Consider the following 15,287-nt stretch of genomic DNA (forward strand, 5'->3'; position numbering starts at 1 on the left):
TAAATTCTTTAAAAAAATTAAAGAAGCAATGTAGAAGATTGTATCTAATTTAAATTAATATTAAAGCTGCTTCATTGGTAGTTGCTAAAAAATTACTGTTCATTAAATGTTAGAAATTCCTGTTCATTAAATTAGCAAAAAATTTAAATTCATAAAAAAATTACTGTTCATTAAATTAGCAAAAGGAAAATTTCATAAAAAAAAGTGTTTCACACTTTATCAGTTTAAGAGTAAAAAATAACGATCAAATCTTCTTTAGTCTGAACAAAGAATTCTTAGAGCTAAAAATATTAATAATTACTATGGCTAAATTAATATGGGCTAACCGTGTTACTTAAAGTAATTGAATTGTTGTTGACAGTAAGTTGCAGTTCTGACTATTGAATTAATCATCATAATTACGTTTGCGTAAATTTTTATTAAGAATCTAAGCACCTGAGCTACGAATTTTCGATTTCAACAAAAGTCAATCTCCTTTGTTCTAAAAAATTCTTTAATATCATAAATAATATACTATAATCTGATAAAATAAGCTTGATAATAATAGTTCGTTACTTAGGAAATTTAATAAGAATTGTATGTTATTTTTACTGCGCCCAATACGTGCACTAAAATGATGGCATATGTCATAACTCAGATTTCTAAATTGGCTATAAACTTTCAATGACTTTTTAAATTACGAAAACAAGAAGAATTTTGATGCATAAACTAAATATAAGAGCTTTGCAAATCCTTATTTCCACTTTCCTTTGAAACAAACATTATTTGATATTGGGAGATAAGTAATTCTCGTTTATCTTTAAAAAAATACATTAAAAAAATTCTTTAGATATAGTGTCTCGTAATAATGTAAATAAGAATGGAATACTCTTCCCGATTTTAAAGTGAACACCACTTATTATTCAGTATAATGAATACTGAATCTGATTCGGAAAAATATTTAAAAATTAATGCTATTTCATCTGATGAAACGAAATTGTTTTTGCTGCTATAAGCATATTATAGGAAAAAAATAACGATGTAGGAAGCCTCTAGTTTGGAAAAGAATACATCAGCACCATTACGTTTAAAGAATACTAGGCATTTTTTTTTTATCTGAAAAAATACAAAGTACATTACATCAAATATGTCAGAAGATGCAGATAATTGTATTAAGAAGAAAACCTTCATTCCTGTTTCTGCTGTTATTGTGCCTAATTGATAACGAAAATACATAAAAAAGGCACTTTACTAATTATTTAGAACATTCTTCCGCTTCCATCCATTAGAATCCACTGCCGGCACCCTTTCTTCTCCATGCCTAATGTACCTTTTCAAGAATTATCAACCCATTTCAACAGACTCATTCATCGATTGCGCCCTACTCTTCTAAGCACAGTTCATGGCCTTAAAAGCTTTTAACAATATTGTCTCTGTTTCGTTTGGCGAACAGCACAAAACAGTTTAGTCCTAACACATTATAGGTCAATTGAACAATTTGTTTCGCTACCATTTGTCCATTTAGGTGACTGTTCTTACGAAACCCTCGTCTTCAGAAACGTTTCCATGGCTGTTTAAGGGTAAAGACTCTGGCAATAAGTAGGAATCGGAATAAATGGTGCTTTTATGTAATGTTGTTTAGTGATCGTTTCAGATAAAAGAATGTTGCTTGTAAGACAGATGGAAGGCCGCATTTCTTTCGTTTTTGTTTATTCTTTTTTATCATGTGTTCAGAAAACAAATCGTAAAGTTGGAAGTACAATTCTTGATCAAGGGGTTAATTCTTCACGGGTTATTTTTTTTCTTAGACGAAGAAACACATATTACAAACCTCAAAAAAACTTCACATATAATAGATCTGCTGAGTGAAACAAGCAATTCTGAAATTATGTATGCTCTTGGAATGATTATGTTAAAATGTCTCTGACAGTTATTTCAAAATTGAAATGAAGTGAACATATAAAATCTGATAAGTAACTGTCACAATATATTTTTTAATCAATAACAGTCTTTAAACGAAGTATAAGAAAGAAAATTTTACAGTCTTTATTTAAATGGACATAATAACTTAAAATCTTTCAAATTGAATGGATAAAATCTGACATGTGTTTTTTTTTATAACTAAAAATATGCAACAGAGTCAAATTTTTGTCGTTAGTGGATGAAAGAAGAAAATAAATGATAATTAAAACTAATGACATATTCCTGGGTTGGTTTTTTTTTAAAGGAAGATTCAAGAAATTCGAGAGGAGTGCATACCCTCGCTTTTTGTGCACCATGTATTTTAAAAACTAACCAAAAAACAAAACATAACTTAAGAATCAATCACATATTCTAATGAACTAAAACCATTTAAGTAATTGAATGTTATTGAGAAAAAATTTTTTGTAAGCAGTTGTTGTATTTAAAGTGGATAACATAATGGCGATTCTATTATTATATTATGATTATCCGCAAAATTCAGAAGCCAAGTTTCAATTTCTATGAAAATTTGAAACGTTGTTCATGTCACAAAAGATTCCAAAGAAAAAAATGTAGAAATAACTTAAATCTTGTTAGGGTATTATTTTTATTTCCTTATTAAATCTTTCAACAGCTTTATTTATTCTATAGTAATTTTTAGAAACGTTTCCATTCTAAATATTCATATTTTATATTAAATGTATTTTCTATTATATAAATGTAATGGTAATACAGAAATTAAATGATTTTGAAATAAATTATAATCACTTTTCATGATTCAGTTTTAATTTAAAATGATGATGCTAGTTCATCAAAAAATTTGTCAGAAATCGCTGGAAGTTAAGCGAGCATTGTGTAAAAACATTAAAATAATTAATTCAGTTAGTGAAACAAAATGGATTCAATTGACTGCAAAATTGTTTCAAAGACTTCAAAAGCCTTAAACAATAATAAATATTTACTTCTGTTCTATGGAATTCCTGTATTCAGAATTGTATGATATAATACTTGTATGATATAATTATTTGCAGCAAAACTTTTTGCTTTAACAAGCAACTTACGTATGCCATTAAAATAACGGTTTTTATTCAGTTTAGTATATATGTTTTAATATTATTTATAATTTTTAAATTCCACATTATTACTCCCAGCATGTATTTTAAAATTCAGGGTTTTTTTTATTCATATTTGCATTACAAAAAATGTATTGACATTGACACAGACGTTACATTTAGATTATTTGCTAAATAATCTAAATATATATTTTAAGTATATTTAAATAACATTTATTAGAAGTCTGCAGGACAGATTATTCAACTAGATCAATTAAACATGAAACATATATATTTTGGATGGTGGAATATGAATCTCGGAAGGCATTTCTTGAAACTTTAAAAATGATTTTTATTATTTATATTCTAGACGAAAGTTTAAATTTCTCAAGAGATACTTCTCGAAATGATCAAAGCGAGAAATTGTTTATCATATTTAAATTAAATTTATTTTGTTAAGGATTTTAATTTTTTAGCGTAAAACATTAGTTTTTAGTTTTAACTAATTTTTAAGCATTTCTTTTTCCAATGTTATGATCAACACACGAAGATTCGGTTGAAACTTAGTTCGAGATTATTCATTTGCGGTTGAACAAATTAAAATAATATTTCTTATAAGATGTCACACATAAAAAAATATTATGTGCTTCTTAGGCAACACAGCATGTTGCACAACATTTTATAATACTATGTATTTCATTTTATATTAATCAATATTCAACAATAATATACCATACTGCAAATAATATTTAATATCATACGATAATGTAGAATATGTGTGCACTACTTGTGTACATTGTGTACTTTGGTTTGCACAATGAACAAAACATGTTTAAAGCTTCTAAAATAGTAGATATCTATTAAAATGTACAAATAATTTATTAAGAGAGCTTTTAAATCTACGATTGTGGAAAATATAAAAAAAATCACGTGCATTATCCAGCGAATAAACTAGTCGTCAAAAACTTTTAGTTGACAAAAAAAACTATGTTTTTTTTTATTTTATTATTATTATTCTAAGGGGTTTTATTTCAATCGCCAAGCTTTATGCTAAACAGCATTATCGAACATTCAAAATGAAATAAAATATATTCTTCTACTCTCACTCCCAAGAAGTACAATACATGTTTTCTTGCTTCTTATTAATTATTTATTCTTACGACTGAAAGATCGATACTCTTCGGAATATAACCCCATCCCCCTTTCTTTATTTTCTACTTGCAAAATTATTCACTTCCATTCATATTTGTTTTTTAATTTTCTTCTCGAGAAATCACGACCCTGAGCTAGAGAGGAATTTTTCATTAAGAACTGATTTAAGGATTTCCAAAGAGTTACTTTTGCCGAATTGAAATAGAAAAGAAACACAGCATCGATTACTTTTTTTTTATTTTTTGGGGAATATTCTAAAAAAGAATCAAGCATAAGAAAGATAAGATGCAAATAAATAATAAATCTGAGCATGCAACTAAAAATCCAACTCTTATAAAAAAAAAGTGTAAAAACGAAACATTCGATCCTTATACAATCCTTTAGCACAATTTTATTTCTTAACTAATAGAAAGAAGTTCTTTTTTGATTATTATATTCTCTTTCTTGCATAGCTCCTAATCTCTTCTTTGAAGGTGCTGCACTGCTAACATTATTTTAATACGCATTTGGTTAAGAAAATGTTTTATTCCATGCATTATTTAGCAGTTTAGTTTTACCTAATGGTTTTTGCGTGTTTTTAAATTAATGAAAAACTGAATTTAATAACTTTTCTCCTTACTCTCTGACTAGGTTAAAACAAAGTTCGCTTTAGATTTCTCAAACACAGTCGTTCCTACTTATTTAAAATCTACCCATTGCAAATCATTTTGAACCAGATGACTTAATCCAGTCCTTATAAGGAAATTCTAAAACTATGTTACATTCCAGCAAATTAAAAAAAAAATCGAAATTCAAACAAAATCCATTTTTTTCCTATCCAGTTCATCAGTCTTTTAAAATTAAAACTGGATTTGAACTAATATCAAGAATTTTTGGGATTTCTTTAATAGGCAATAAAAATAATGGGGGAAAATGCTGAAGCCTTTTTTATTTTTTATATACTATTAACTAATTAAAAATTGATAATGTACCTTTATAAGATATTTTTACTTTCATTATTTCTTTTATTTAAACTAAAAAACACATATGTCTAGTAGAAATTTATATAATATTTTTTCAATAACGTGTAGCAAAGATTTGTTGCTTTATATTAATTCTTTTTCACCCTTAAGAAATATTTGGCTTTCTTAAATAACCTGATTTGAAGGTATTTTAATTTTTTTCAGCATGATTAATGCACTTGAATTTATAAAAACATATATACTTATAAGCATGGATATGCTATGATAAATGTAAAGCAAATAATTTATAACTTTACATGGTATAAAATTGATGCCTATCATACGAGTAAAATATATTTTTTAAAATTTTTTTTGTGGATAGTAAATTTAATCAAAGAATAATATCTGGGAAAATCTTTTTTTAGATGTAATCTACACTAATTCCTTATCGTTTTTAGTGCAAGGGGTATAACTATTCTACGGGATGTTTTTTTTTTTTTTTTTTTTTTACATTAACCATTCAAATGATATATTATGAAAATACCAGACCATTATTAAATACGTTTTAAAAACATAATTTTTCAACAATATTTCAATAATACTTAATTATTATATTATTAATAATTATAAATAAGTTTATACTATTTAATAATTTCTGTTAATACATTTTTTTAATATTTAATAGTAATTATTAATAAATTTTTAATATTTAATAATTATTATTAATAATTTTTAAAATTTGTTTGCTAAATATTTATTTCCATCTCTTTGAAGCTTTTATTTTTTAAATCAAAATCTATATTAGTCGTTTTCAATTTGTCAATTAGGGTTTTTTAATGTTTTTCTTTTCATGAAATTAGTATACCGCTTAGTATTGAAAAAAATAATAAACGATGAAATAATAATGTGAGAACAATGAACTTATAACAGAAACGTTAGCCTACAGAAACTATGCAAAATTTATTTTACTTTTGGTAATAATCATTACGTCTTAGAAATTTGACTTATTATGACTTTGATTGAATGCATTGAATAATTTGAATAGGAAATTTATCATTCTTCTCGAACTAATAATTCAAAAATATGTCAATAATTCAATTGATCACCGAATTCCCAATATTTCTTGAAAATAAAAGTCCTTTATCATCTTTATCGTAACCAACGTATACCATTTTCAACTCAGTCTTGTTAAACATCATAAGAAAAATAACTTTTATCCAATATTTGGCAAGTTAAACATTTAGTTAAAAAGAAACTTTCCAGTGTTTCTAATAATTACTCACAAACCTGTCAACAAATTTGAACTTTTAGCATCAACCAATGCTTTCCTAATAATATGATTTATACTAATGCTACAACAATGTGGATAAAGATTCAAGAATAACATTTAAAAAAAACTTAGCCGAAAATGCATAAATTCAGCTGTTTTTTAAGCCTCTTTTTAAATGTCACTCTTGTTAAAATAGTTTAGTAGAGTATATAATGTCTGCGATAAAATGCAGCTCTATAAAGCTGTCATGTTAAAGAAAAATGATTGAATATTTTCGTACTAGAAATTTTGTCTCTAAATAAAGAGAGAAATTTAATAAATTCGGATAGAAATTTAATAAATTCAGATAGAAATTTAACTCTAAAATTCAGAAAGAAATAAACTAGAGAAGTCTCCTCTCAAATTATTCGCATAGTATCCCAGTTTGGAAAGTTCTGCTTATTTTTCTTAAAATTTGTCCGGATATATAACTTAACACCACACCACACCACACCTCCGTTTCTAGAGCTCATGTGGCCCCTTTCTGGTTTGATATAGATGTATGAACTAATTAAAAAAATACACAACACTTAATAAGAAATGATAGAAAGTAGAATGAAAAAATATCTTCAGTACAATATAACTGGATAAATGTACATTATAACGTACAGTATGACTGAATAAATTAAAGAATAAAATATGAATAAAATGCGAGTTGTATTAAATGGTGTCCTAAGAAATTATTAGGGTTACGGATATATAACAGAAAAAGAGCCTACATTGGCTGTCAAATTATGCAATGGTATACTGCCAACAGCCGCTTATCATATTCTACGACAATATTTAGTGACCAATAATATTTTATACATTTGAAGCGAGATTTTAAACTGATATACCTTTTTGACTGGCATTCAAAAAACACACTCTATTGTATAATTTTGTAGAAATTTTAGAAAATTATTGGGTAAAATACAAATATTTTATTATATTTATAAATATAGGGATCCAATACTCTATGATATAGTTCCTAATATAGAAAAACTCGCAAAATAAATAATTATCTCTAATTTTAGGAAAAAGCTTTTAGAACAACACTTTATTACATTTTTAATCCAAAGTATTTCTTTTTCACTTATGAAAAGTTTCGAACACGGAAACTTTTGGTTTGGAAGCCGCGAGCAAGACCCGCACATTCAAATGTTGCTCTATTATAGCAATAGCATGTTTGACTTGATAGGACATCTTTAAATTAAACTGTCCTTACAAAGTGTAGTTAGTAAGTGCAATTTAAAGTAACATAGGAAGCAATTTTCCTCCCAATTAAGATACCCCAATTTTCCTCCCAATTAAGCATTATAATTATGCAATTTAGTTCAGAATTAACCACCTTCAAGTATATGAAACAACAAAAACAATCATTATTTTTCCGAAAATACTTCACATTTCTTTTACGATTTAATTTATGAAAAATAAAACTTAAAACTTAGAGAAATGTAAAATAAAGGTGTATGTAAGAAACTGATTGCTCATCAAAGTTCTTAAGAATTTGCTTAAACATTAAAAGTTTGGCTTATTCTATTTACTGTAAAATTTATTTATATATTGTAATTGTAATCTTGTTAACTTTTCTTCCATTTTCTTGGTTTAATTTATCGTTCTTTGTGGAAGGAAAGTATGAATTAAGAATTTTTTTACGAATAAACTGTCTTAAAAGCTTATTAAAAATAATGCATTAAAATCAACATAATCTTAATTATATCTGATTTTTCTGAGCAGTTCACGTAAAATATATAAAAATGAATAATAAACTATTGTAAGTTACATAATTTAAAGTAATTTCATCATAAGATTGATCAACGTTCATAACCGTAGAATTTACAATAAAATTTTCATAACATTGCTTAATGTTTTTCAATATAGAAGTTTCAATATATTTTTTTTTCAAAATACTGAGCAAATTTATACAATGAACATAATATTTTTAACGAAAAATGGCTCCAATTCTAATTTTTTGGAATAAAATTTCAAATTAAATTAATTAAATTAAAACAAATAATTTTCGTGGAGAGTTTAATATGTCAATGTTTTTAAAATTTTCAGTATCTTTTGAATATTGTTACATATTATACAATTTTATAGATACCGTATTCTTAGTATTCGCAATACTGCTTAATATATCTCAAATATTGTAGTGCTACTGGGATGATAACATACAAAAAATCATGTTTCTAAAACACAGCTTTCGACTTATGGTGATTTATGTATGCGAAATAAATCACATGGTCATGAAATTGACAAGCTTGGTCCAAAATTTAATGTACATCTAAATCTTAAAGAAAAAGAATTAAGCTAAATTTCAGCCATCTAGCTTTCTTTGTTTCTGGTGTTTTCTGTCATCTATATACAGATAATCAGAAGACAGATTCCCATTTAATAAATTCCATCCACATTTTATATAAATTAAAAAAATTGGTGCTAAACCACCCTAAAAATTTTAGTTTAACCCATCCCTTTTTTTCAGTAGCATTCGCAAAAGAACATAATTCAAATCATGCTTTCTTCTGGATTTGGGGAGATTTAAATTTTTAAGTGCTGAGATCGCATTTCTAAGTGATTATAATTTATTTATTTATTTATTTTTGCATTTTCCATTTACTGAAAAGTTTTAAAAAATTATTTAAAATTTTCATGAATTAAAATATTTAAATTGATATGTTTATATTTTAAATCGTACTTATAAACATATTTTTTTAATTTCTTTTTATTAAGGTGTATGTACACACTTGAAACTTCGAAAATCGTTCAAAATATCGAATATTTTTTTTATTGCTTAATAATGTTGTCTAATTCTTTAGCTTTCAAACTTTACCAAGATGTTATCAATATTCGAAATATTTCTCGAGTTATAATTATTTTTCTTGGGGAGCTTTCATTAAAAACTCTAGTTACGGTGTTTTTAAAACTCATTTTATGAAGAATGTTATTTTTCCACTATGTTGCTTCATTCAAACAATCATAACTCAACAAGAAATGAAACAAATACAATTATTTATATATCAAAATAATCTGTATGAAATAGCGAATGTTTTGTGCCTGAATTATTAAACTTACATTTATAGAAATAAATTTTTATAGCTATTTGAAAGTTAAAATCACAGAAAAAGTCTCGTTTTTTCTATTCATCGTTGATGAAAAAATTGTTTAAAAAAAACTATACATTTTTATAACTTGATTGAGGCAGACAACATGAAGATTAATATTAGGCATAATTTCCAATTAGAATTATGTGTCTGTGCAAATTAGAATTTAAGATATTATGTTTCAAAAAATAGACTAATTAGCTCATTAAATATTAATTAATTAATTAATAATGAGTGTAATATGGTTTTTTCTCACTGAAATGAGTTGAAACATATATTAATGACCTACTATGAAAAAACTGGACTTTTAAAGTTAAAATTAAAAAAAAATCTTCAAGTGTGTACGTACACCTTAATAACAACATTTATTTAATTAGTTTTCAAAGTTTTCAAAGATGTTAGATGTAATTGTATAGAATTTGAGAGACAAAAAAAAAGTATTAGCGAGAGTAAAATAAAATTTTTAGGATAGGATACTTTTTTCATGTGTTGGAACTAAAATCTAATCTGTACTATAAATTAAAATTTAAATATTTCAAATAAAATTTTATTTCTTAAAAAGAAAATTAGGGTCTGTGTTTCTAATTTCATTTTTTTTATATTATATTTAATTAATAACTTTAAATATATTCGAAAAATAATTAAACACAAATTATGTATAACAGTTTAGAAAAACTTTTCCACAATTGATAAAAGGATCCCAAATAAATCCTGAATAATTTTTATTTTATATTGTTAGGATTCTCCTAAAAATTATGGTTTATAATAGCTATGATTCATTATTTGGTTTCAAATGTCTATATTATACTACCAAATTTTAAATTTAATTTTATTTTAATTTAATATTTCAGGCAAATTAAATATTTTTTCCTTCTAATAAATAAATGGAGTATCATATGAAGGAAAATGAATGTTTTATTCAACGAATTTATATTATTAATATATTTTCGTTTGCTTTTTCTTTTTTAACTAATGGTGTTGCACTACAATAAAATATAATCTCAAAGCATTAATAGCTAATACTTATTTTCCAAAATGTAATAAAATAAGATTCATTTACGGCAGTACTGCATACTAATTCCCTTGATCAGCAAAATAACAATGCACAGTAAGAATAAAGGAGCAATTTTTAACTACTGTTGTCATCTATTTTAATTAACTACATTTATCATCCTGATAGCTAACAAGATTTTTTTATGGCTCTCAGTTTTTCTTTGCTAAAATGAGTTTACTAAAATCAGCAAACAAGAATGAAAAATAAGGAATAATTAATTGTTGTGCTCGAAAAAAAAATATTTCAGTAGTCTAATCAAATATTAGGATGATAATTTTCAAGCAACCTAATATAAATGTTACCATAAAATGCTTGCTCATTATCGGTTCTGAAATAATTGTTTACTTCATATATCCCAGAAATTATTTGATTTCAGCAGTTATTATTTTGTTTTATAAGAATTTGCTAAATTGTTTTAGCTGACTGCTTTTTATCAAGAAGAGTTAGTAAAAACACAAACTGTTGAAGTTTTTGCTGCATTTTAGAAGCAATTACAATTAAAAAATGAAGTGATGAATGAGTTATCTCATGTTTTAGGTATTTTAAGAATAAGTATTATTTAAATCTAATAATTTATAATAATCTATAGTATTCCAATGTTTTTTTAATAAGACTATAATTTGTTTCAGTATATATATTTTAAAATTTGTCACAGACTGCTTTTGTGTTACTTCTGAAGCTTTTATCCAAATTAATAAAATTTAGGCATCAAACTTATAAATCACTGCATCACAAGCATATATTTTAACAATTTCCGTTCTTTTTGAGCAAAGAAATCACTCCGACCGAAAAGGTTTGACAATAAATTTGAATGTCCAGTGATACGTATTTTAAAATGGCTATAAAAATATAATAGGCATCATCTACTCTTGTAACAATTCATCTAGTAGAAGGTAAATTCCGTTACTGGAAAATCTACAAAATGGTGATTCTACCATTTCTATATTCTTCAGCTTAGAGGATCTTACTAACCTGACAACTTCTCGTCAACATGATCTGATGTCCTCCACCCCATAGGGAGTTTCTTGGTAAAATGTATCGTGCGAGATTAAGGAATAAATTATTTTCGAATATATATTTAGCATGACGGGTTCTTCAAATTTGGCATTTAATTTTATAGAGAGCTATCAGGAAAAGAGCAATTGTATCAATACAAAAATATTCTTATTTCATGTTTGCAAAAGGATATTAAAAAATTCTAATGATTAAGGTGTACTTACACACTAGAAGATTTTTTTTTTAAATTTTAACTTTAAAAATCCAGTTTTTTCGCAATAGGTCATTAATATATGTTTAAACTCATTTCAGTGAGAAAAAAACATATTTCATTAATTATTAATTAATTAAATAATATTTAATGTGTTAATTAACATATTTTTGAAACATGATATCTTAAATTCTAATTTTTACAGACCCTCAATTCTAGTTGGAAACTATGCCTAATATTAGTCTTCATGCTGTCTGCCTCAATTAAGTTATAAAAATATATAGCTTTTTTTAACAATTTTTTCTTCAACGATGAATAGAAAAAGCGAGATTTTTTCTGTAATTTTAACATTTAAATAGCTATTAAAAATTTATTTCTATAAATATAACTTTGATTGAGGCACAAAACATCCGCTATTTCCTACAGATTATTTTCATATATAAATAATTGTATTTGGTTTATTTCTTGTTGAGTTATGATTGTTTGAATGAAGTAACGTAGTGGAAAAATATCATTCTTCATAAAATGAGTTTTAAAAAAACCGTGACTAGAGTTTTTAATGAAAGCACTTCAAGAAAATAATTATAACTTGAGAAATATTTCGAATATTGACAACATCTTGGTATCGTTTGAAAGCTAAAGGATCAGAGAACATTATTAAGCAATAAAAAAATATTCGATATTTTGAACGATTTTCGAAGTTTCAAGTGTGTACATACACCTTAATAAATCAAAAAGTTTCTCCAACTTATATGCTTTAAATTCAATTCGCATAAGTTTACAATAAAGATTAAAATATTTCTTTTATATAACATTTCCACGTGTTACGATATTTTTTAGTTATTCATTCTCTTTCTTTAATGAATGTTTATGCTTAAATATGCTTTCTTATAAATGTTTTTATTTCAATGCTCTGAATCAAAACATAAGATCATGCTACTTATCATTCAATGATTTATGCTTTTAGACTCTTTTAAAACGAACTTTATTAATAGAAAAAGATACAGTTTCTATCCATCTCTGAAGCATATCATTTTAAAAATAAACGGTTTTTCATTTCAGTTTCTCATTGTACGAAAATATGTAAAATCCAATTGAGGATATTAATGACCAATATTTTTTAAGTCGATATCCAAATTCCAAATTTATTTATTTTTAATGTGCCAAGATTATTTTACTAAAACTTAAATTCTGGAAACAGGTAACTGGTGAATTGTGCCATGATATATTCATTTATTTACTTGGAGTCATATTTTTTTTCAAAATCAAGTAAACGGAATTAAAAACGTATAATTCAGAATGATCAAATTTATGTTGCCTGTTGTTGAAAATGAGATACAGAAACATCCCTTAAGAATGTTAAACATGAATTGGAATAGGATTTCACAGATTAACATATAATTTGGATATTAGTATAAAATTTTGTATAATTTTAGAAAGATGTTAGCATTCTTAATCACTTCGGTGACTCTAAAATAAATAAACAATCGAAGTTAATGTAAGTTAATTACGAAATTCAATGCTCTGTGATTAACTGCATCATCATCAAAACAAATGTTTCAGTAATATTCGCTTGACTACGAAATCCCAAATATTGAATAAATTAAAGCTGTTATCCTCATTTTTAAAATAAATATATTTATATCTTTCATTAACAAAACAAATATTTAACCGAATTGTCACTGAATTACTTAGCTTAATATACTGAAAAAATCAGACCGCAAATGTATATTTCTAAAATTAATAAATATACTTACTTTCCTAACGTATACTTCAATCTTCTTCACGTAATGCACGAAATCGAGATACTGAAGTGCCTAAAAGTGTCACTTATTCACTATATTAACATATTAATGAGGCTAGCAGACAGAAACACGCATACATTCAGCGTATCTGGCAAGCATATAAACGAAATCAAGTGCCAGCCAGTCCTCTTGAATGGTTTAAACGAATTCCTAGTTCCGGAATTAACAACTTGCACAATCTCTCGGCATCTAAATGCAGCTGTGTGCCTTCTCACACTTTGATTAATTATTGCCATCTCACATTCTCGTTCATGGACTATTTTGAAAGGTTAGGCAACTGACCTAATGGCATTTCTCGCTTAAGAGACTAACAACTTTTTCCGAATTCCAGCGACGAAAGACAACCTCAAAATGCTATGAGTTGCCAAGGGTTTGATTTCAACTATTCCGCGCCATACAAATCATATTCTGAAAAATAATTTGTAGATTTTAAAGTTTCTCACATAAATGCTTTATAGATATTTTTCACTATCTTTTAATAACTAAGGATGTTGGATATATTTGTAATTTTAATTATAATTGTCATTATTTTATTAGTTTTGTTCTCGTGTTTTTTTCCTCTGTGGTGTCTCTGTGTTTTTTTTATTATTATCATTTAAATGTATGATATTGTATCTGGCAACCAATCTGGCAATCAATTTGTATTATGTTCTTGGCAACGGCTGTTATGTTGCTTTTTGTTAGCCAGAGTCGCAATTTGCTGCAGGCGTTCTGTAAAACTTTTATACTAAATAGAAATTAAACGTGTTTGTACCTTTAGAAGCTTTTAATTTGATCTGTAACCATCATTTGGTTCCCCAGATGAGGCCAGTTTAGTGGAAACTGCCTTCAACTGTCATGTTGCGAGTATGGATGCTGTTCTGACAGATAAGTAAAAACTCTTCATATTTCAAGCTCTTATGAATTTTTTTTAGTGAAAAGTGGCTGATATTTAGTTTGTTTATAACTCAGTTTCGCAATGAGTGTATTGAGCGAATCGGACATTAAAAAGTTGAGAGGACGAGCTAATCCAGCTCTAACTCGTTTACGCAATGGCTTTAATACTCAATTAATCCTTACTGAAAAAAAAGGCGCGGTTGAAGACACTTGAGCAAACATATAAAGAATTTGACGAATACGATGCAGCTTTAACCGAACAAGATTCGGAAATTGCCGAATTTGAAACAAAATATTTCGAAACGAAAGTGATATATCAATCTGTCATTGAGGCATTGAACGGAGTTACTCCGACTGTTAATTTCCGGCCGCGGTGGCTTGGTGGTAAGGTCTCGGCATGTGAGCCGGAGAGTTTGAGGTTCGAGACCCGATTCCACCGAAGAACCGTCGTGTAAGGGGGTCTGTTGCACGTTAAATCCGTCATGCCAAACGTCCTCGCGTTGGTGTGGTGTGGAGAGGGGGTGCCAGCTTAGGTGTCGTCCTCGTCATCGGACCGTGGTTCACAATTACGAGGTCCATCCCAAAATAGCCCTAGTGTTGCTTTACAACGGGATGTTAATATAACTAAACTAAACCGACTGTTAATTCCAAGCCAGTTGGACAAACTTTAAATTTCCATGTTTAAACATTCCTAGTTTCAACGGTAAATATACCAATTGGCTCAATTTTAAAGATTTGTATCTTGTGACGGTGCATAATAATCATTCGTTGGCCAATAATAAGAAATTTAAATATTTGATAGAACTTTTAAATGTCGAGCCAGCTAATATCATTAAGCATATTCCAATTTCAGAAGCAATATATGATGAG

The 15,287-nt window shown here is 26.7% G+C and overlaps 1 protein-coding gene across 3 annotated transcripts in view; it reads right to left on the bottom strand.

Annotated features, from left to right (window-relative positions):
- The window catches only part of LOC129963523 (G-protein coupled receptor dmsr-1-like), a 120,247-nt gene that overhangs the window by 69,021 nt on the left and 35,939 nt on the right, over nt 1-15,287 (bottom strand). The window contains exon 1 of one of the 3 annotated variants that reach the window (XR_008783986.1): nt 13,494-13,769. The exons of the other annotated variants lie outside the window; for them this stretch is intronic. The gene's annotated coding sequence lies outside the window, so the exon portion shown is untranslated. Of the gene's footprint in view, nt 1-13,493; nt 13,770-15,287 lie in introns of those variants that run through there. 3 annotated transcript variants of the gene reach the window in all.

This window comes from Argiope bruennichi, chromosome 3 (genome assembly GCF_947563725.1).
Source record: "Argiope bruennichi chromosome 3, qqArgBrue1.1, whole genome shotgun sequence".
NCBI classification, from domain to species: domain Eukaryota; kingdom Metazoa; phylum Arthropoda; class Arachnida; order Araneae; family Araneidae; genus Argiope; species Argiope bruennichi.